Below are 24,761 nucleotides of genomic sequence, written 5' to 3'. Positions count from 1 at the left end.
TTACTCTGGTAAGAAAAAAATAGATTAATAACAATTCTACTAGAAAAATCTATTTGAATTTTGCATAATCCTCAATAACATTCAAAATTGGTAAGCTTCCATCTTGTGTAACTTCTTTTCTATTTTCCACCCTACAAGAAAATGTTATATATAAAAAAAATGTTTGTATTTTTATAAAGAATTTTTTGATCCCTGTAACGGTTTTCAAGTAATTCCCAAAAAAACATAAATTTCGCCGCAATTTTCCAAAATGGCGGCCGAAGCACAAGTTGGATTCTAGGGGGCTTTTAGTATTTTCATTAGTATGAGCTAATAAATAATTGTGCCAAATCTCAACTTCCTTCTAATTTGTTAGGTCGATTTATCTAAAATTCCTCATCTATAAGTTGACCGCCAGCCTCAGATCGCCTCATTTTTGTTAAACCAACATTTTGCCAAAAGACACGTATTACTTATTAGTCTCTAGTTAGGCCACAAGTCTATCTTGGAATTTGGCCATATGGAAGCAACATTATCCTTACGCTGTTAAAGAAAAATACCTGTGGATGTTGGTTATTTACGTGATAATTAAAAAAAAAAAACTTTCATAACATGTTACTGTTGTGTGTTTCGGAAGGCCGATAAACCCAACACGATAGAAGAGAAAATCTTTGAACTGAAGACAAGTTTAGGCGTTGGTACCACTAATTTTTTGTATGTCTAATCCCAGCAAGTGTAGAACAAACTGGCGCCTTCCCATTCACATTCCACATGGAAAGACATTTCGTAGTTTAGTGGAAATGTATTTATTTAGCTATGAATGTTCTCAACACGCATTCGTATCCTTTTCCGTCTTGAAAAGATTGCAGAAATTTTACAACAAATGACGACCAAATTCATATTATTGTTTAAAAAGATAACAAAACCATAATTTTGAATATTAAATCTTTGTAAGTGTAAGACAGGATCGTTTTCGACGTTTCGATGCTTAGAGCGTCAATATATTTCTATATACATTTATATACTTCCTAGAACTGATGATTTTATCTATATCTCTAGTCACAGGTAGAAGAAAACAATAAATAACGTTCCGTATAATTTTGTATATACCACAGGGGTAATTTTCAGGTTAAACTTACAATATTTAAGTAATATTATACAAATGGCAAACTATAGTCCAAAAATACGAACAAAATCTATTAAGAATGATTAGATTCCTCCCTGAAGGTTTAGCAACAGCGTACTGTGAGCTTATTGGCTGATGTCACACGCCAGTTCGGGTGAAGTTTTCACTGCACATTTTCGCTGCAATTTTTACTGCATATTATTTATAAGCTACTGTACAAACTAACACGTCCACAATATTACTTATTGCATTTGAAACGTTTATATTACAATTTACTTCCATAATACTTTCTACTTAAAAATACAATAATTTTCTGTAAATTAGCCACCTGTCTAACTAGGATGCTTTTCAATGGAGCCAATGGTGGCCGACATACACTGGTTTTGCTATACGTAGCACATCTTTCCTTCTAGGAAATCTAATTTGAAGAGGATAAGTAGATTGCGTTATCCGAGATATCTACTAACGTTGCGTCGGTTACAAGGGAAATAGTCGTTGAGTGTTTAATATTGTGGTTCAAAAGTTTTGAGTTAACCAATTAACGAAGTGACAGAGTAACATAAAATGAAATGAAGAATGAGTGAATTATGACCACAATCTTTAGTTATATTGGCTTCCGGTAGAAGTCACTATTACACTTACGTTTCTGCTAAGTTAATGCATAGAGTTTGTTATCCCAAGGAATTCGAGATCAACTAGGATACTTGTTCGATGTTTCTGTTAGGTTTAGGCACAATAGTTATAATCTTGCCTTGTTACACGTATTAGCCCAAATACAGTGATTGTGATAAAATCTTTTCTTTTGCACGTTTCTAAGTAAAGAATAAATGTGCCAAGTTTCATATTTTACATGCTAGAGTACAAACATAATAATTCTTAACTCTTAAAAAAGCTTTGTTTTCAGAATTGTCTTGCTTTAAAAATATTTAATTCAGGACACTTGCTTATCTCTGACAATTTAGTTTAGTGTATCTTCAAATAATATTTACTTTCCGCAAGTAGAACGTTTGGGTCTTGAAAAAAGCTAAAGAAAGAAAGACATTACTTTGCTCCACAATTAGCAATAAAGAAATTATTCACCAAAGAAAACGTTGAGTAATCTTGAAATTAGTGAAAATTTTAACATATAGTTTAAACGTTTAAAATCTGAAGAATGCTTCTAGCTGACTGCAAGAAATACAGGTGCTAACTAGTGTAATTAGAATTCTTTTTAGGGAAGAAGGTAGTGAGGGGACTAACATTTTGAAGGAACCACTGGGGGTTACTCCCTCACCCTGTCATAAAGAAAGACAGAGGGAGGGAGAGGTACAGTTGGTAGATCGTTGATTTAGCGTTACAGAGGTTCTGGGTTCAAAACCTGGCTATTATCCAGATTCAGGTTTTCCCAGACCTGTCTGGATTTTATGTGACTCTAGTTCATTTAAAGGAAGTGACAGTGGCTCCCAAGCCCCCTGTAGTTCCGCCTCTGTATTAATGAACATTGAAATACCGTCTCAATTTTTAACAAGTTTTAATTTTTATTATTCTTGATATGATAAACCCTTAATCTTAAATTGGAAGTTCCTTATGAAGTTCATGACAGAAATGGAAGACAAATGAAATGAACAAGATATAAGAAAATACCTGAAGTCAGGATAGACTGTTGTCCATTTTCCATCTTGACCACAATCCCATCTGGCTCTTCCAGTTTGATTTTTTGGACAGCTATTCTCAGAAGGGCCTGGAATTGTAGCTGGCCATACATAGTTGTCAAAATCTTCAAACGTTACTTCTGGACAATGAGTAGTATGTAGGACATCTATAATAAGAGAACACATTGTAATTGTTATTTTTAATATATTCTGGAATAACCATACTTCGCAAATCATACGTAGATTGAGTATTACAATAATATATGACAAAAAATGAGGACAACTTACAATTACCAATAAAAGCATTTACATTGTAGTTTAGTCAAATTTATTTCACTTCACACTTTATGCTATAGTTATCCTAGTTTAAAAAATTCTCAATGTAGTATGGAGCTTATATAATAGCATAAACAAATATCATCTCAACTTCAAATAACTATATTAAAATATTACAGGTTTTCGTATTAAAACGAAGTAAAGATGCAAATTCTTACTAATTACTTTCCAAAAATAAATCAGTCACGATGACGCTGTATCTTTGATGCACGGTCATAAGGATTTAAGTCAAGTAGATACTTTTTCAGATAAGCCAAAACGAATTTCAAAATATGTTGACAAAAGCCCTTAAAACCGACAAAAAGTTAAGAAATATGACATAAGAAGTCCCATCACGGCGAAATTGAGATACCACTAATTTTACAGTAATTGTGTGATATCTTCAAATAGATAAAAGATAATCGAAAAATAAAACAAGACCTCACTAGATAATATTATTTTACATGTGATATTATTATTATCGCGACTCAGTTATCTGCTATCGATTTCCAGCCGTTTAGAAAAATCGGCATTTATTCTCACATTTCTAAATGGCTGCAAACGAAATGCTACTAGGTGACTCGTGATAACAGTACCGCATTCAAAATAATATTGTCTAGCGCGCTCTTGTTCCACATTTCGATTATCTTTTATCTATTTGAAGATATCAGATAATTACTGTAAAATTAGCGGTATTTCAATTTTGCAGTGATTAGGCCTCTTAAGGTACTTTGGTCATTTTACCCAGACATACCCATAGTACCAAACAAGAGGTAGTGTTTTTCTGGTCAGTAATGTATCACAAACTGCGAACGGACAAAAGTGCTCTTGTGCCCATCGACCAAAGATGCATCGTATAAATTCAACTAAACTCATCTGATCTGGATCAAACTTGGTATAGTGGTACATACGAGGTGTGATCAAAAAGTACGGTGAATCATTTTACTAGAAACAAAGTAAAGAGCTTACATGGAATTTGATTCAGTGCCATGCCTTTAAAAGTACTGTCCTCGGCTAGCAATGAAAGTATTCCAACGATGAATCCATGACTGGAAGCATTTATGGATGGCTTCTTTTGGAAGGGCTTTCAGCTGCTCTGTCGTGGCTCTCTCAATGTCAGGAATAATGTCTGGTGAGTAAGGCGCATGTGGACAGACAGGAATACTTTTTCCGCCCCAAAACTTGCGGACCAAAAGCAAGATGTGGCACGGCGCGCTTTCGCGATGAAGAAGGAAGCCATTTCCCCATTTAGACGGCAGTTAACATTCTTTTCCAAGGGCTCATACGAGATGTTTAGTTCTTCCAAATAGTTCTCAAATAGTCACTTGCCTCTTTGAGCAAACCATTTGTGCTATATTTTGCACATTTTCTTCTGTTTTTTTACGTCGAAGAACGTCTTGATTATTGCTTGTTTTCAACCGACTCTTTGCCGCTTTTGAATTGCTCATACCACTTCTAAGCAGTCTTCAATGTCACCACTTCATCGCCAAACACTGATTTTGACATTTCATGAGCTTCTTTGGCAATTATTTTACAGCTTAGAACAAAACGTATTGTTGGCGCGCGAGAGACACTCTTAATACGTTCCCAGTCTTTTGTCTCTGGAAGCGAACTAACATGTCACAACTCGTTCAAACTCGACACTGGCTGTACCAAAGGTTTAGGCTGCCGGACTTACTACTAAAAATAGATACAAACATTGATAGATGGCACTATGCAACTACATTTACCGTACCTTTTGATCACGCCTTGTATTGATGAATTTAGCATATGTGTGAAATATTGTTGTGCGTAGGTCTTTCGCTCATGACTTACAGGCCATTATTTTAAGGGTTCTGACTTGTGGAATTCTCAAAAATAACTAAATAAATAAATCTATAATTGCTTTTTAGAACAAAACTGCAGATACTTATTAATTTATAGAAACATCTGGAAAAGTGCGTTGGACTACCTTTTGTCCTCAGAAAGGTTCTGGTGCTACAGGGAATGGAGTCACAGAAGTCGTGGATGGTAGCAAGTGAAATATTACGCCATTCTGCGTGCAGTGCATCACTCATCTCCGTAAGGTAGGATGAAGGCGGAAAATGTGCACCGTATTTGTGTCTTCAAAATGGACCACAGATTCAATTATTTTCACGTTCGAGGATTGGGTAAGCCAGAGAAGGTGTTCAATTCATTTTGATGTGGCTAAAACTACGTTGCAACAGCTCCATCTGAATGAGTGGGCGCATTATCGTTCTAGAATGTGGCGTCACTGTCCGGAATTAACATCTGGACAATAGGATACACATGGTCCTATAAAATGGTGACATAATCACGGACAGTGACGTGATCTGTAAGTGTCAGCACGGGAACAACCGGAAACTGCGATATTGCGGCCACAGCATTACAGAACTGCCGCCACGTTTCACAATTGGATGGAGACACTGCGGGTTATGCACATCTTTGGCCACACATAAACGCGACCCGTGGTTTGAAATAGGGCGAATGATGACTCATCCGAACATCTCACACGTTTGTAGTCAGCAGCGGTCGCCATTTTGCATGTTCGCGGTACCATGGCGTCGTGTTAAAACGTTATGGTTCCTCATCAACTATTTTGCCTGTATAACCCAACCCCATATGTCCATGTCGTGTAACTCGCTGCGAACTGTGATTGCCAACACAGGCTGTGGGAAGTGTTTCATGAGTTACTCCGTCACTTGCACAACAGCCACACTGCTTTAACCATTGGTAAGACCTGCAACTAAGGATTTTCTTTCGTGCACTGTTTCTCTTTGCTTATGGGGTTTTGCTGTGAATTGACTCCGGTTAGCATAGGCTGGAGTCCAGTGCAAAAAGGTCTAGGTTTGCACATATTGTGTTTTGTTCACGATTGTGCAAAAGATTCTTCTGGAATCTACAAAAATTTAAGTAGAAAGCTAATTACACTAAAACCTGTGTTGAACGGAGTTACATAGTGCCTATACATTACTCATATTTTAGACACTTTTGGCTTCCTATAGGTTGTCATAAACTTCAAAAAAGTATGTTATCTGTAACATTTACTACTAAATGGCAGAGACAGATTGTCAGTGTAATGACATTATATAGCGCTTATACTACTTCAACTCTTTATATGTACACACTTGTTTATTGTAATTGACCATATACAATGAATAAGGGTGTATGGATAGTCTTGTGAAGTTCATTCAAGTACAATGATCATATTCAGAACAATTTGTACTGTATAGTCAAAAACTTTCAATTTTTATGGTCTTACGCGCCACCCTGTACAATTGTAACAATATATCTAATACACAAAAATCATAGCATACCTGCTGAAATAGTTGAAGAGACTTTTGGAATTGTTGTGGTAGTAACTTCTCCCGTAGTAGTGCTAGATGATGAAGTTGTTTCTACTGTAGTAGTAACATCTTGCGTGCTTGTGATAGGTGGTGGATTTTGTGTTGTAGTAGTAACTTCTCCCGTAGTAGTGCTAGAAGATGAAGTTGTTTCTACTGTAGTAGTAACATCTTGCGTGCTTGTGATAGGTGGTGGATTTTGTGTTGTAGTAGAAGCATCTTGTGTATTTGTTGTAGATGATGAAGTTGTTTCTACCGTAGTAGTAACATCTTGCGTGCTTCTGGTAGGTGGTGAAGTTTGTGTTGTAGTAGAAGCATCTTGTGTATTTGTTGTAGATGATGAAGTTGTTTCTACCGTAGTAGTAACATCTTGCGTGCTTCTGGTAGGTGGTGAAGTTTGTGTTGTAGTAGTAGCATCTTGTGTATTTGTTGTAGATGATGGGGTTGTTTCTACCGTAGTAGTAACATCTTGCGTGCTTCTGGTAGGTGGTGAAGTTTGTGTTGTAGTAGAAGCATCTTGTGTATTTGATGTAGATGATGAAGTTGTTTCTACCGTAGTAGTAACATCTTGCGTGCTTCTGGTAGGTGGTGAAGTTTGTGTTGTAGTAGAGGCATCTTGTGTATTTGTTGTAGATGATGGAGTTGTTTCTACTGTAGTAGTAACATCTTGCGTGCTTGTGGTAAGTAGTGGAGTTGTTTGTGCTGTAGTGGTAGCATCTTGTGTATTTGTTGTAGATGATGAAGTTGTTTCTACTGTAGTAGTAACATCTTCCGTGCTTGTGGTAGGTGGTGAAGTTGTTTGTGTCGTGGTGGTAATATCTTGTGTATTTGTTGTAGATGATGAAGTTATTTCTACTGTAGTAGTAACATCTTGCGTGCTTGCAGTTGGTGATGGAATGTTTCCTATTGTGGTAGTAACATCTTGCGTGCTTGTGGTAGGTGGTGAAGTTTCTTCTGTTATAGAGGTAGCATCTTGCATATTTGTGGTAGATGATGGAGTTGTCTCTTCTGTAATAGTAACTTCTTCCGTGCTTGTGGTTGATGATGGATTGTGTCCTATTGTTGTAGTAACATCTTGTGTGGTTGTGATATGTGGTGGAGTTTTTTCTGTTGTGATATATGGTAGAGATTTTGCTGTTGTAGGCGTAGAATCTTGAGTATTTTTGGTAGATGACAGAGTCGTTTCAACTGTAGTAGTAAATTCTTGAGTGCTTGTGCTAGATGGTTGAGTTATTCCTATTGTAGTAGTATCTTCTGTGCTACTGCTGGAAGAAAAGATTGTTTCTGTTGGTTTAGTAGTTACTTCATCCGTGCTAGAGCTGGATGAAATAGGTGTATCTGTTCCTGAATTAATAACTTGTCCCATGCTAATGCTAGATGACAAAAATGTTTCCATTGTCGTAGACGTAGCATGTTTTTTGTTGGCGGTAAATGTTGAAGACGTAGTAGTAACAGTATTATCACTATTATTTTCATTTTGGTTGATTTCATCCGTTGTGGTAATCATTTTTCCTTCAATTGTTTCCTCAAGGGTCTTAGATGGTATATATGAAGTCATGGCTGTATTAGACAGTTCATCGGGCCAATCTGTCACGTTATGTAAAAGTATTACTTCCAGTCCAGAAACAGCATATTTAGTTTTCGTTTCTATCGTATTGGCCTGGTTGTAAGGTTTATTAATGAACAATATATGTTTTTGTTGCATGCTGTCGTAGTAGGTGTCTGATGATCTGCTTGAAGTGTTGCCAGACGAAGGTGTTAGCTGTACTGGACTTCTGATATTAGTATGATGTCTGAGTGCATTATTTTTGGAGTGGTTAAACTTACTGTTCTCTCTTATTATGTTATTAATAGTTGATGCCAGTACAGATATAGACTGGTTTTCACTTTGTTGTGTAATTTCGTTCTTGTGCAAATTGATTATTTCTTCCGTTGACTTTGATACGGCATAACCTGAAACAATATTAATATAATTAAATACATGCAAACAATTGAGGAGTTTGATGCAATAAGGGCGTAAGTCTGAAACATGCAGTTGGAGAAAAACGATGTTGAAAATTTAAGAAGTGTTTTTTTTTCTTACAAAAAACAATGTAATATGCAGCATTTTATTCCGATATTGAATTGAAATGTTACCAGGAGGCTAAACAAGCATGGAAAAAGCCACAAATGCGTTTGATGCAAGAAGGGCGTAACCTCGCTTACACCCTTATCACATCAAACTCCTCAATTATATAGTTCGTAATTCTATTTGTATGTTTATGATAACATCTGATTTTGTCATCTCACGATTACAGTAATCATTGCCAAATTTATTTCAGGTTTATTTCACATCAAATTATCCCATTTATAAAAAAATATTGCACAATTTTGTATACGAATGCACGTTAAAGCTGTAAACTTGAACATATTTTAGGCTATCAAAATCAATTATTGACAAAGCTGTCTGCCCTTACTTCCTTAAATGACTTCTTTCCCAACGTGGTGGATGAGAAGATTGATTTTCCTCACATTTCTTATACGGAAATTTTAATACCTCGAAAGTTAGGAGAGCTAAAGTCTACATTAAAACTCATTCTAAAAAAAATAAAGCATACATTATAACTATTTCCATACATTTTTATACATCCTAAATCAAACTGAGGTTGAAGTTTAAGTATCAACTTGTTAAAAAATACCTCAAAGTCAGGTGTTTAATAAAAGGATCTATACTAAATATCTTCTCTTAAACGTTTAGATCTATTTACAGAATGTCTTTAAATAAAGAATCATGCTTCAGAACACAGCCTTTGTTTTCTCGATGGTTCCAAACATGTCACATTCATGGAATTTTTACTTTTCGGCCCTAAAAGACCACTGCTCTGTGTTAAAATTCGCTTGTTTTAACGTCTTCATTCTTTGCTTCTTTTACTTGAGCAACAAATGATACCTGAATAGCAGGTGTGATAACAAAAGTGCTTTTATTGGATTCCTCAAAACTACTTGTAAAAATGAATAGATACATTCAATAGATACTTTACATGTAAAAAGTTAATATTAATCTTTAAAAAATACTTTGCTCATTACCTATGAATTTATGAACTAAAATTTAAGTAGTAACTTGTAATCCTTCTGTAAATGAATAAAAATCGTTAGAATTTTCCTGTAGTTTATTCCTTTTCACAGTATTGGCAGTGGAAGAGAGTTTGAGCACTAACTTTTTTCTTGCTTCTATCTTAATAATTTACGCTAACACTACTCATTAATATCAAAAATAAGTTTATCAGTAATCTTAAAACACTGAATTTTTAAGGAATAAAAAGTACGGACAACCACACTAAACTTTTTCACTCCAAATCCTTAAGGAAAATCATGTTGTACTGCGATTATTAATTAAATATTTTCTTGTGAAATAGGGATATGACAATACCATTGTGATGCATTTTTGAAAAACTTCGCCGAAACAAAACTCATCCAGAAAAGTTATCTATCCCTTGTAGATTTTCCCATATGAAATTCCTCATGCTACTTGTCAAAGTTATTAATGAAACATTTGTTTATAAAATAATAAAATTGCTTGAGTTGTATTTTACAAAATTGTTAAAAAATTTATCCTTAAAAGTAAACTATATCTTGTGGATATTCTCATAGAAGTGATTCATGTAAAATTATATGAATATTAACGAAATATTTATTTAGGAACGTGAACAAATTGCCTCAATCCTTTTTTGAAAAAGTACCTAGGTAGACTGAAAAGATATTCTTCCCCAAGGATAAACTCTCTTGTGATTTATTTTGGAAACTAATTTACGTAACATTGTAAAGTTGCTATTGAAATATTTATTTAGGAAATATGAGCAAAACTGCCTAAGTCGTTTGTACAAAATTGATTAAAAAACACCCCAAGAATAAACTACATTGTAGATTTTTTAGAACAAATGAGTTATTCTACTATGCCAGGTTATTACTGAAATAATTACTTATAAAATGTCAATAAAATTGCCTGAGTCGTTTTAGAGAAAATCGTCCAAAAAGCCTCTTGTCCAAGAACAAACTACTCTTCGTAGATTTTCTTTTAGCACAAATGAGTTTTCTCATATTGTCAGGTTACTAATAAAGTATGTATTAGTAAAAGACGAACAAAATTATCTGAATCATTTTTATGAAAATCGTCCGAAAATAAACTAATTCCCAAGAATACCCCTCCTAGATGTCGGCATAAGTGAGTTATGCCATATCGTTAGGTTATTAATGAAATATTTGTTTAAGAAATTTGAACAAAATTGCCTGAGTCATTTTTGAGAAAATCGTCCAAAAGGAACTCACCCTAAGCAGTATGAGGCTGTTATTGAAAAATTTATTTATTTACTTATTTATTATCAAAACAATTAGAGTGTTGAAATATTACAATATGTTTTACAACAATTCTTTTAATGCCTTACAAGACATTGTGTATATTGTTATGGGATACAAATATTTTATCATATTTTTGACATAATTTGTTGTAGAGAGAACATATTTTCCGAACATTGTTGACTTCAGTATTATGTTGGTTCTGGAGTTTTTTGCAATATAAGAGACCTGCATTATTAGTTCTAGTTCTAACTGAAGAAACATGGAAGTATAATGAAGATATAAAGTTTAAGCAATCGAATTCATTTTGAAATTTTTTTTTTTTTGGAGGAAAACCAGATCGGCAGTATTACGCCTCTGTTCTATTGAGTAAATATTGAAATTATCTACCATCATACTATGGTTTTCAAGTGAGGGATAAATTCCAGTTACTTTGTATATTAAATATCTAAGAAATTTTGATTGAAATGTTTCAATTTGTTGGCGAAACTTTTGTTGCGAGAGGTTTCAAACTACAAGAACATACTCCAACTTGGACCTTACATATGAGTAATACATTTTCAAGTGTGTTGCAATATTACTGAAGTCCTTGTCACTTCTAATTATGAATCCAAATAATTTAAAAACATCATGATGTCTGATCATGCCTGATGAAGCCAAGATGTTCAGTTACTTGGCGAGACTGTCACACATTTATTATTTTATAAATAAACGTTCCTTTGTTCAGCGATGTGTATTTTAGTGTAAGTGTTTAATAAATATTAATTTCGGGTCAAGTGTAACACCTAGTTCTTTAATAAGTCTGCTTATAGAAGTATTACTAAGCTTATAATCATATTTAAGAGTATTTTCATTTCTGTTGAACGATAATAAGTTACATTTGTTTATGTTTACTCCAAATTTGTTGACTGAACAGCAGTTCGCAATACTCACTAAATCGTGTTGTAAATCAAGAAAATCATGCACAGATTTTAACTTGGCTTATATTTTGAGGTCATCAGCGAACAATAATTTTCCACTGTTTTAAATGTGGTCTGGAAGATCGTTGATAAGTAATATAAATAGAGTCTAGGTTGGAACTCCTTATAACGCAAAGTACTTCACTGATTTAAATTCTTTATGGAGAACTGTATGTTTATGTTCACTTAGATGTGATGAAAATAATTTGGTGAGGACTGAAGAAATGTGATAATGATTTAGTTTGTTTACATTATTTTATGACTTACTCTGTCGAAGGCCTTCTCAAAGTTAATATATATTACGTCAACTTGGTGTCCATCTAACGATTTAGTTATAAAGTGGGGCCGCTGTGGCTCAGTGGTAGAGCGTTCATCTCTGGTGCATGGGGCCCTTGGTTCGATTCCAGCTCGCCCCAAGTGAGCTTTGTGGTGGACAAACACCGTGTGCGTGGTTTTCTATGGGTTCTCCTGTTTCCTCGCACTTTATTCATTCCACCATTTCATTCATTTCTGATTATCAACGTATCCTTTAGCTTATCTGGCATAGCCATGGGACGTAAAACTCAAAGATTTCATTTCAGATTCAGCTATAAACTTGGTGACTATTGCTAGATTAGTTGTTGATGATTTACGAGTAACAAAGGCATGTCGATAGGTTGAAATTGCTGGTTTAACATTATCAAAATTATTTTTTACAATACCTGTTCAAATACTTTCGCAAAAGTATATAAAACTGATATGGACCTAACATTAATAATTTCACATTTATTATTAGATTTAGGTATCGGCCAGACTAACGAAAACAAACAACATCATTACAGCGTTTTTTTTTGTTTCTTTTCTTTTTTTAGAAAATCGATTTTTTATATATATATTCACCTTTAAGTAAAATACCTTCACTCTTAGGGGAAGAAAGGAACTTCGGAAAATCTCCCCGGAGAATTATACAAAAACCTTACATTTAAAATTTGGTTGATATACATTTGTATATGTATATCTAGACAAGTGTACAGTCATGTTCAAAATTATTGTCGCATATCTATAAATATGCTGTTGTAGGAATATAATTTGATATCGATTTCATCCGGTATTTCTTATAATGTTAGTACGTGTATAATCGGTAATGTGTTAAATTTCATGTCAAAAGAGCAGTAAGTAAAAACAATAAAACGAAAATAAAACTTTCTCGTCCATTTAGCAACATTTTGTTTTACTCATTCTAATTTTCGTATTTACAATTCTTTTCCTTTGAAATTTACCACAAATATACATTTCCCGATTATACACATAGTAACAGTATTAGAAGTACCCTGTAAAATCACTATCAAATTATATTTCCATAACCAGACTGTTATAGATATGCGACAATCATTTTGGATATGAGTGTACATAAGAACGAACAGACGGACAGTTGACGAAAAACTAGTTTTTCGGTATCTAAGGGCTTGAAACGTGTAAATTCATTGAAATCTTGAATTCGATTATTTTCAGAATCACCATACTTTCTTCTTCCTTTCGTCACTCGAAAGTGAACAGAATGAAAGATTGTTTACAGGATACACAACTCTGTACTTATAATGCTTTGTTGTGAAGAATTCAACAAATATCGATCTCCAAAAGTAAACAAGCCAGGGTGCACTAAAGCTAAACTTTGAGCATAGTCTATGTTGCTCGCGAATTTAACATGTAATAAATATATTAATCACCCCGAGAATTCTTGAGTATATACCTTACATTACTTCACTGAATGTGTATGCTTACCTATACCAGTAACTGCAACCACAAGAAACACAAGAGTTGTCCCATTATGATTCCTGTCAATTGATTTACGATTCATTTTGTATTTTTTTTTTTTTTGTATAAAATTAGGTGAAGCTGTCTTAACACCTTTATAAGAAGAAGACACCTAACAGAAAACTAAAGTGCTAATAAGTATAATGAGAAAAAAATGTAATATTTAGAACAGAACAGCTATCAAGTTTTGAAGATATGATAAAGGTACATTGTTGAAATTTGTTTTAATTAGTGATGATTGTTTAATCTTCTATTGGTATACATACATTTTTGAACATTGAAGATCAAAGGCTGATAAAGGAGATAAATAGTAAACTTTTACTTTAAATGTAGAAAATAACTCAATTGCTATACAGCTAAGTTATTTCAAGTTATATTTAAATAGAGCAGATAATAATAAACAGTACAAAAGATCGATAGCATACAAAAACCTATTATGATTGTTTTCTTTTACTCAAGGTCAACAACGCCGTGTTTCGTTTTCACTCACATTGTGGATGTTATCCATACAATCACAACTAAAAGTCTTTGATGCTAATTGAAATTAACCATGCAGTGACGTAGGTTAGATAAAATATATGGGGATACAGCCTTTAACAAATCACAAGTGAGAAATTGGAAGTTACTGTCTTACAAAAAATGAGGCGCACATTATATATATATATATATATATATATATATATATATATATATATATATATATATATATATGTGTGTGTGTGTGTGTGTGTGTGTGTATGTGTGCATGGGCGGCGATTAGGGGGGCAAGAGGGGGCAGTTGTCCCCCCACTTTTTTGAAGTGACCACTTAACTCTTTTAAATTGTATAATCTATTTTTCGGTGATAGGCTAGAAGCTTCATTATTCGATTTAAAATAGTACCAAAAGAGTTTTTTACTTATGTTTCTTTTTCTCAAGCCTGGAGGGATTGTAGAACACGTTTCATATGCTTTCACGCCTTTCTGCGTCGAGACGTAGAGTGTGATGACGTCATAACTGAAAAAAATAATTTTTGTTATGACTTTTTTAATTACTTTTTGCAGGGCTTACTTTTACACCTAGAAGATTGAAATTTTGCATGATGGAGACATGTGAATGGTACCGTTTGAAAGGCTGTTCCGTTCTAAAAAGCATGATGTACGAACCATGATCCTAGTATAAATAGGGATGTCTCATGGAATTTTTACCTGAGATCCTTTTTTATACGGGAATCTGGAGTATTGTAGAGATATTATTTTTGGCGAGCTTACTTTTGCACCTAGAAGATTGAAATTTTGTACACACATTTAGTACATCCCTTAGTATTTTTCAATTTGTTTCAGATCTCTGCGTTAAAACAGGGGGTACAGAGGAGCAAAAATGTACAAAGAAGGAATATTTTTTAAACAAATAATCCATTTTTTCATGATTTTCCCACCTCAGGTACATGATGGAGACATGTGAGTGGTACCGTTTGAAAGTGTGTTCTATGCTGAAGGGAATGATGTACGAATAATGATCATAAGATAAACAGGGATGTCTCAGGCAACTTTTGTATTACATCCGGGTCATCTGGGGCATTGTGGGAATGTTTTTAGCTTATTGGTAAACATTTTCCCGCACTTAGTTTTCAAGATAGAAGCTTGAATTTTTTTTATACATATTTAGTGCATCCCTTCGTATTTTTCAGTTGATTTTGAGATCTGCGCGGTAACAAAGGGGGTCCAGAGGGGATCAAAGTTTAAAAAAAAATCAGAAAAAATCAAGATTTCCCTCAAACTTTTCCGCCTTAGGGACATGATAGGAAAACGTAAATGGAACCGTTTGAAAGGTTGTTCTATTCTAAAGAGAATGAGGTACTAACCATTATCCTAGGATAAATAGGGATGATGCTGTAGCTGATTGACTGAAATTCAATAATACCTTTAAAAATCCATAATTTAAAATTATTAATGTATCGGTATATAGTTTTATTTGGAAATGTAAAGTTTTGCATATATTACTGGTTCATAGAAAAAAAACGGTACCATATAATATTTGTCGTTGTGTAAGTGTGTATTGGTTATTTGTCTTCCCGTGGAGTTAAGACAGCTACAGGAATTGCGTTTTAATTGCATGCGTCGTAGCATATGCTTGTAGTGTGAAATTAAAAATGTAAGTTGTTCATTAATCCCCAGTTTTAATATAACTTCTACAAAAGAAGCCTCCTTATTCATTAGTATGATCAATAATACCATTTCTATTTATTTGTTTTACAAATATGTTATTAAATAATCTGATCACATAATTTTCCAGACAGAATTTTAAGATGTTCATGAGCAAGGAATCAAGGGTTAGTACCTATGTGCGTTGCTCTTGTCAATTTACTTAATTAAATATGAAACACGATATACGATATTTTAACTGAAAAAGATAGTATCCTATTAGTTATACAACCTTTCGTCAAATAGTGTTAGAAACAACCAGGAACACTAACATTGTTATACACATATTCAGATCATATCTTGCCCCCCACTTTTAACGTCCAATCGCCGCCACTGTGTGTGTGTGTGTGTGTATGTGGGTACGGAACCGGATTTAGGGGGTGCATTAGTGTACATGCTCCAACCTCTCCTCGTGTAAATATATACTATCTAAAATGAGAAGTTAGCAGTGAGAATAGCAACACTTTCCGACACTTTCTGCCATGTTTCCATTTGGGGCTTAAGAAAGTGGAGTTTTGCACAAGCAAGAGTTTAAATATTTTTTCCTGAAGTTTGAAGCAAAAGGATTCATCAACTAAACATTTATCAGTCACACCAGAAATGCCCAAAGTCATTTAAAAAATTCAAATATCATTCCAATGTAGTGGTAGTTATCGGTGCACCCCCATCAGAAAATCCTAGATCCAGCTTTGTATATAGGGTATATATACAGCGTGTTTCAAAACAACACAGACAACATTTGGGAGGTGAATCATGACATCAAGATAAGACAAAAAATTATGGGCCAACCTGAGTGTACAAATGCTTCCTTTCGGAGTTATAGTTGATTTTGAGTTTTAACGTCCCGTTCAGCAGCGAGGCTATATGAGACGTGGACCTACTGATTAACGTGGAATCCGAACCACATGAGCTCCCGCCTGTCGGAGTTATAGTCTGCCGAAAACATAAAAAAAAAAGAAATTTAAAGGTCCATAGCTCTAAAACTATGGGACCTAGCGTAGTCGTTTTAGAACTTCACTTAGGAATTACTATGTGCCCTATCCAAATAGCTATGTTTTGGAATCCTTTGGCAGTTCCGCAACAATTTTTATAGAGGTAGTTGGTGAGTACTTCAAATTATATGCCCATAGTCAAATTGCCTCTATAAAAATTTTTGCCTCTATAAATATATATGTATATATATATATATATATATATATATATATATATATATATATATATATATATATATATATATATGTATATATATATATATATATATATATATATATATATATATATATATGGCAAAAGACCATATGTACGGGACGTCTTATCATCTCCATTATCTTCCAATACACCTGACATTAATTACTCAGGTTGTTCCATCAGCGAGTCACTAGACCTATAGCACCTCACAAATCTCCAGAACTTGTAGTTCACGGTTGAATGAGCTTTCTTTTTTCTTCACATCAGCATTGCAACCTTTGTCTGACCTGATTAATTATTGCCATGTGTATTGGAAGATAATGGAATACACTGGTGAAATCCTCACACCTAAACAATTAAAAAGCCCAGATGAACTTAAGACGAAAATGCGTTGTTGCAAAGTTACCCGATGTACACGATGCCGAAAACGATGAAAGTGTAGCTTTGAGACTATCTAGCTCGAAAACTATAAGACATATTAAAGGCAGTTTAAGAAATATCAGAGGATTTGGTACACTCTCTATCACAAATTCATGTTTCAGAGTTAGGTCGTACCAGCGCAACGAATTTTATAGGGAAGCTGGGCTATCGGAACCCTGATTTAAAAATGAAAATGAAATGAAATCTTTGAGTTTTACGTCCCAAGGTTATGCCGGTTAGGCTAAAGGAGACGGTGATTATGAGAAATGAATGAAATGAAGAAAGTGGGAGGAAACGGGAGAACCCGAAGAAAAACCACGGACATGGTGTTTGTCCACCACAAAGTTCACTTGGCGTGAGCAGGGTTTGAACCCGGGACCTGATGCACCAGAGGTGAACGCTCTACCACTGAGCCACCGCGGCCCTAACCCTGATTGAGCTGAGCGAAGCGAAGCTCTTATACTCGGGTTAGCCGTTTGGTTGTCCGCGAACTCCTCCTAGACCGTTTGGCCGATCTCAACCAAACTTAGCACGCTGATAGAGTATGTCGTGCTGAGTGACAACATAGGTCGAAATAAAAAATCCGATGTACCATCGAGGAATAATCACCTAAAAACGCTTCCTCCTAGACCGTTTGGCCGATCTCAACCAAACTTAGCACGCTGATAGAGTATGTCGTGCTGAGTGAGAACATAGGTCGAAATCAAAAATCCGATGTACCATAGAGGAATAATCACCGAAAAACGCTTCCTGATTACGTAGTTTAAGCTCGCTCAGCTCATTTCATTGCAATCGGGTATATACATTGCATTCCTAGTTTAAGTGGGAGTAAGAGAAAAAAGTATGTTTTGAAAGAAAATGTCTAATTATCTGTTTGTTAAGCTGTGATGTCGTGTACATGAGTATTATCATTTGTCAATTTCACATTATCACCAATTTGAATACTTGTAATTATGAAACCACACATAACACAGTTTAATATCAAAGAAAAGTGATTGATAATACTTGAAAACCAAATTCTAACTTTAAGTATCATTTGATGATGAATATTTCAAATACCTGAGTTTATATCTAATTTGACTGGACTATTAACATGTTGATTTGAAATATACAATGACTTGACGTAGCGCTATTTTTTTTAAAAAAAAACTATACATTAGGTTGACAACGCTGTTAATCAGGTTGTATTACGAGGTATGTCAGAAAAGATTTTCCTGTCAATATTTGCACGTTACAAGGTTTCATCGAATTTTAACTGTTAGTTTAAAAGTTCCAAGAGCGTTTCTAAATAAATGGTTTGCTCTGTCTACATGTATCAGGCTGCGGAAAAATAACACCGTCGAACTCCAAAAAGCGATTTCTTATACAGGATGTCCAATATACAATGCAACCCGGACTTTGGGAAAGTACAACTTTTGAACCTGAAGCGATACATAAATAATGGTTATACCAAAATAAAGCTTTTTTCATGTATATATTTTTAAACTGGGAAGCAACGATTGAAGTACACTAGGAACCATACACTGTTGCCAGATGTAGCCGAAAGTGTTATTTTTTTTTTTTTTTTTTTTTGCAAAACATGAAAATTGACTCATAACTTATACGTATGGATGTTATGTCTTTAATTTTCAGTTTGTTTAGTTGAAGTAACTTGGAAACTATGAAGCAGAAAACAGAATTTTTCATTTTCACCGATAACTAATTGGATGAGGCCTCTGTCAGGAGGAACTAGGAAAATCGTAGTTTTCATAAATTAACATTCTGAATTGGCAACATTGCTGATGTTTCAGTGCATCAAAAGGTGTGTTAAGGATCTGTCTAAGTTATGCAATTCCTGAAAATAATGAAAAAGAAACTTTGAAATTACTATGATAAAACTTTTACTTACATGCACCCGGCAACACTGCTACTCATTTCTATGGGGCTACTTAAAGAAGCAAAAGGTATACCAGAACAATTCTCGAACTATACAAGACCTGGAAACGAATATTCGCAGTGCCATTGAGAATATTAATACTTCTACTCTTTATAAAGTTGCTGTCAACATGGTGAAATGTGAGAATCAGTGTTTGAATCAAAACAGGGGACACTTCCAGCATCTGCTGTAGAGCTGATAACTCATTGCGAGGTAGTAGCAGTGTTGCCGGGTGCATGTAAGTAAAAGTTTAATCATCATAATTTCAAATTTTCTTTTTCATTGTTTTCAGAAATTGCATAATGTAGACAGATCCTCGACACATATTTAGATGCACTGAAACATCAGCAATGTTGCCAATTCAGAGTATTAATTTATGAAAACTACGATTTTCCTAGTTCCTCTTTACAGAGGCCTCACCTGATCAGCTATCGGTGGAAATGAAAAATTCTGTTTTATGCTTCATAGTTAACAAGCAACTTCAACTAAACAAACTGAAAATTAAAGACAGAATATCCATACGTATAAGTTATGAGTCAATTTTCATGTTTTGCAAAAAAAAAATATTAACACTTTCGGCTACATCTGGCAACAGTGTATGGTTCCTAGTGTACTTCAATCGTCGCTTCCCAGTTTAAAAATATGCACATGAACAAAGTTTTATTTTGGTATAACCATTATTAATGTATCGCTTCAGGTTCAAAAGTTCTACTATCCCAAACTGCGGGTTGCATTGTATATTGGACGCCCTGTATTAAATGGAAGAAAAAGTTCTAATGAAAATGGATTTTAAAAAGTCTCCTTAAAGAGTTATAAACCACCGAAAAATGAAATCTTTAAGTTTTACGTCCCACGGTTATGCCGGTTAGGCTAAAGGAGACGGTGATGATAATTGATGAGTGAAATGGTGGAATGAAGAAAGTGGGAGGAAACGGGAGAACCCCGAGAAAACCCACGAGCACGGTGTTTGTCCACCACAAAGTCCACACGGCGCGAGCTGGGATCGAACCAGGGACCCCAAGCACCGGAGGTGAACGCTCTACCACTGAGCCACCGCGCCTCCTATATATAAACCACCGAAAATGCGAAAAATTACAAAAGGTAATTCTTCCATTTAATATAAGGAATCTCCTTTTGAAGTTCGACGGTGTTATTAACACCGTAATTTGAAATATGTGAAGTCGATCGCAAGCGGTTGAATGAATTACAAATGAACTATAATCTGTTTCACGTAACCTGATAGGAAAAAGATGTTTTTTTCCCCACCACTTTCAAGTACAGATGAATGTTGGTGTTCCGTTCTCCACCCTCAGCCCCCTCACACGAAAGTATAAAGTGTATCTAAATATGTTTAAAGAATAAATTACAACTTTCATAATAACACTACAAATTTTAAAACACTTAATTACATTTGCCTGTATTGGTGAGGTAAGTAACACGTGTTATTATAATGGAAATTTTATTGTTTATTTTCCTTCTTCTTGGCAGTGGGGCTTGAGACATAATGTTGAAATAGCAAGGGACGGCAGGGTTGGTAATTCAATGGCTGTTTACTTATTAATACGATAATTTCGTCGAAAACCGAAAATGAGATCTTTACGTTTTATGTCCCACGATTATGTTGGCTGGGCTAAAGGAGAAGGTGATGGTGAGAAATGAATGAAATAGTGGAGTGAAGAAAGTGGGAGGAAACGGGGAACTCGAGAAAACCCACGCACACGGTGAAAAATCGAAAACTAAGTACAATATGTATGAGTAAATTATCAGAGCGTTAAGATAATAACAATAGAACCTGAAATGCTAAAAAAAAACACTTATCTTTTATTAACAGATGTTTTTATATTAAAAAGAACAAGAAGAAAAATATATGCACTGATAATAGTGTTCCAATAATAATTTTGTTTGCTAAGCCTCTCCTGCAGGAGAGGGGAAAATGACATTTTATTGTCTTACAAATAATATCGGTCTCCATTAATAGGAATAATCCATTTGTAAAATTTAAGTTACAAGAGAGAGACGTTTATGTTGTGCAGAATATAAAATGAAATGAAATCTTTGAGTTTTACGTCTTACAGTTATGCCGGCTAGGCTAAAGGAGACATGATGATGAGAAATGAAAGAAATAGTTTAATAAAGAAAGTGGGAGGAAAGGGGAGGTTTCCGAGGAAACCCAAACACGCGGTGTTTGTCCACCATATACTTCACTTGGTGCGAACTGAGATCAAAACAGGGACCCCATGTACCACAGGTAAAAACTCTACCACTGAGCCACAGCGGCCCCAAGCGTGCAGGGTAGTCTAATGTTGTAACAAGAGTTGATTATAAAAAAAAAGAGTAATGATGAATACGAGTTTGTTCAATTATACAAAAATAACGAACGCTTTGGCTTAGGGCTCAAAGGCTCATTTCCATTAGATTTTAACCTGTGAAAAGACAACGTACCATATTTGTTATCAAAAATCCTTCAAAGATCCGCTTTATATTGTCCGGAAGCCAAAAGCCCATCTAATAGTCTCTTTCTCCTAGACTGTTTGAATACGATTTGGTGATTTAGTGCTTATTTCCAATACAAGCAACGTGTCATGCTTATCTTATATACATTAACTTCACTATTTTTATTCGGTGACCTGTAGTTGTTGTGAAATAAAAGCTTGTATACTGTTTTAATTCACTTGAATGTATGCCTCTATTGCTCCCTTTTTTTTTATCAACATCTTATTTTCGAAACCCGACAGTTCCCGTTTCTGTATTCGTGTTAGGGATAAACTCCCATATTCACACAAAATTGAGCAGATTAACGTCTTATTAATTTTAATGTTTTCGATATTTGTTCAGACAATAAAATATTTTACAATAGGGTAAACTTTAGTACATAAATAATATGCAGTATTTTCTACAGGACAAAAATTAAAAACAGTAGTTGACTGTTACTCGGGGTTGATAGCTAGAACGAACAGCAGTGCTTTCTCAACATCAAATGCGAGCGAATTGACGTTCGAATTTAGAGTTTACACGATTATATTTATTAGAAAAGTTTCCCTTCCTGTGCAGATCAGCGACTTGCTTTCCCCTTCTGTAGTGGTAAGTGGTGGGAAGTAGGGGCGTTTCCTATCGGGGTTGCCTGGAACAGATTTTAGTATGCGCCCTATCTAAATATTCATGCTTCAGGATCCGTCGAATTGAAAGATAAGCGAATTCATGCGATATTTGTTAAGCGATATTAAGCGATATTTTTTCCTCGGGTCGAAAACAACCTCTCTTCAATTTTAGTTTTTCTTTATCCCATGCAGTACGTAAAACAATTGCAGAGCCGTAGCTAGAGATTTTGGCGCCCGGGGCGAAGTAGAATTCGGCGTTCCCTACGATCACCTTACAAAGTTTTTTTGTTCTTTTTACAAACAAGAGAAACAGCTCTTTTGTTTTTATGCTACACTGAATTTTTATCCAGCTGCTTGGACAGACCATTATTTGTAGCTGTTTTCAAAGGGCTTATTTTGGACTTTTTTAAAAAAAACTTGACAAAACTACCTTTGGTTGTATACAAATCGCTTTGGAGAACAGTTATGGAAATTTGCAACTATTTACAATGTTTCATACTATCGATAAGAAATGAAATTTAAATACTTAGAAAATATGTGCTTTCAAATTGTTGGAAATGGGTGACAGCATTAATTTCCAGTAATTTTATTCTGTATGTGGCCACCCAAATAGCATTCGATTCTTTACGGTAAAAAACGTTGTAATTTAAATTTCGATTTTTTACGGTAAAAAAAATTGTGAAATGTAAAGAATTTTGTGACCGAGAAAGTGTGATGAAAAATGGTGTATACTGTGAGAGCTGTTCTTATGGTCCGTGCATCCACATGCTGCCCCGTATTCAAACACTGGTTGTTGCTCGAACCCACTTTGACAGTAGGTCCCGTCAGGCACGTAGCCAGAATTTCGTAAAGGAGGGTCCGTGACAGAAATACTGTAGTCATCACTCAGGGTCTCGATCATTCTAAACTATTTCACTGGCAATACTGTATATTGGTTCGTTTAGCCAGGATTTCGTAATGGGAGGGGAGGGGGGAGAGTTAACATGAAATACTGTGGTTATCACACCAGGAGCTCGATCAATCTAAACTATTTTACTGGCAACATATATTGGTTTGTTAGGACAATAAAATGAGAATATGTTAGTAAGTATTTTAATAAGAAACTAAGAATAAATCTCGAGTAAATGAATAAAAAATGTACTGAAAAAGATTTTACAATATTTACGTTTCTTCTTTTGATCATTCAAATATAACAATTTTCCTTTCATTATGACTTCAGCTATTGTAAAAAGTACATACCCACTATTATAAAAAGGACATATTCAATAATGTCTTACAAAATATTTTACGATGTTTGTGTTCCTTTCCCTGTTGAAGCAAATGTTGACAGAACTTTCTTCCACATAACTTTTTTTTTCATCTTTCCGTCAACTACTGTCTGTTACAAACGACAGGTTAAAGGAGCAGTATGAAACTAACTGTTTCTGAAAAATAACGTGTTTGATCTGCAGAGAAGCGTTGACGAAAAGTTATGATAAAAAATGTCCACACTGTTTCAGAACGGCACTATGCTTCCGAAAGCTTGAAATTTCTTTGATTAGTAGCAGAAATTCTGAGAATTCTGTATATATATATATATATATATATATATATATATATATATATATATATATATATATATATATATATATATATATATTTAGCAATTTCAAATTCCCCGACTATTCCAGGATATTCCGCTCATTTGCCACCATGTATTGCAAGTAATACAAATCTCCTCTTAAGAAAGACTAGGTCTAAACAAAGGCTTGCTGTAACTTTTTTTAACGCTGATTCTTATTTTCTTCGTTTCTTTTTCTTTCATCCTTCCTTAATTTCTTCATTTCTGGTATCGAAGGGAGAGTCCGGACCCCCAGGACCTTACCCTTGGCTACATGCCTGGGTCCCGTCTTTCATAACCTCTGGGTTGCATAAGAACATAAAATAAAATGGTTTCAAAAGCTCTGCCCCTTCTTTGCAAAATACAGTTTTGCAAGATCTTAGAAATGATCGGGTCAATTTATTTTAGTTGCAGTAGTTTCTACTTTGAAGACAATGACTTAGAAAATACGTGGGTCGTTCAAGATAGGTTTCTCTAAGCTGTAAAATATTTATTTTTATTTAATTTTAAAGATATGTTTGTAAACTATAGATACATGTGTACGTGGGTCCTTCCTCACCTCTTCATATAATCCCCTTTAAAATTCAGGTATGTATTCGAAAGTTCACCTTGCAATGCAGACTTTAACATCGGAAAATGATGGAAGTAAGACGGCGCTAAATTGAAGCTGTCCCTTATGCAGAGTAGGGCAGCCGTTCCTACCCTAATTCTTCAATTTTGTGTCTTGTTTGCGTGCTGAGTTGGGGTAGGCGTTATCGTCAAAAAGAAGAGACCAGGTCGCTTATATCGAATTGCGTTTCCCTGAAGAAGAGTTCAGGTTCTACAGACACAACCTGGCCTCCTGTCAACCGGTGATGAAGAAGTGAAGCAGAATGGGA

This window comes from Thermobia domestica, chromosome 17 (genome assembly GCF_964235325.1).
Source record: "Thermobia domestica chromosome 17, izTheDome1.hap1.1, whole genome shotgun sequence".
NCBI lineage: Eukaryota > Metazoa > Arthropoda > Insecta > Zygentoma > Lepismatidae > Thermobia > Thermobia domestica.
The sequence above is the reverse complement of the archived record's forward strand: the minus strand, read 5'-3'. Positions refer to the sequence as shown.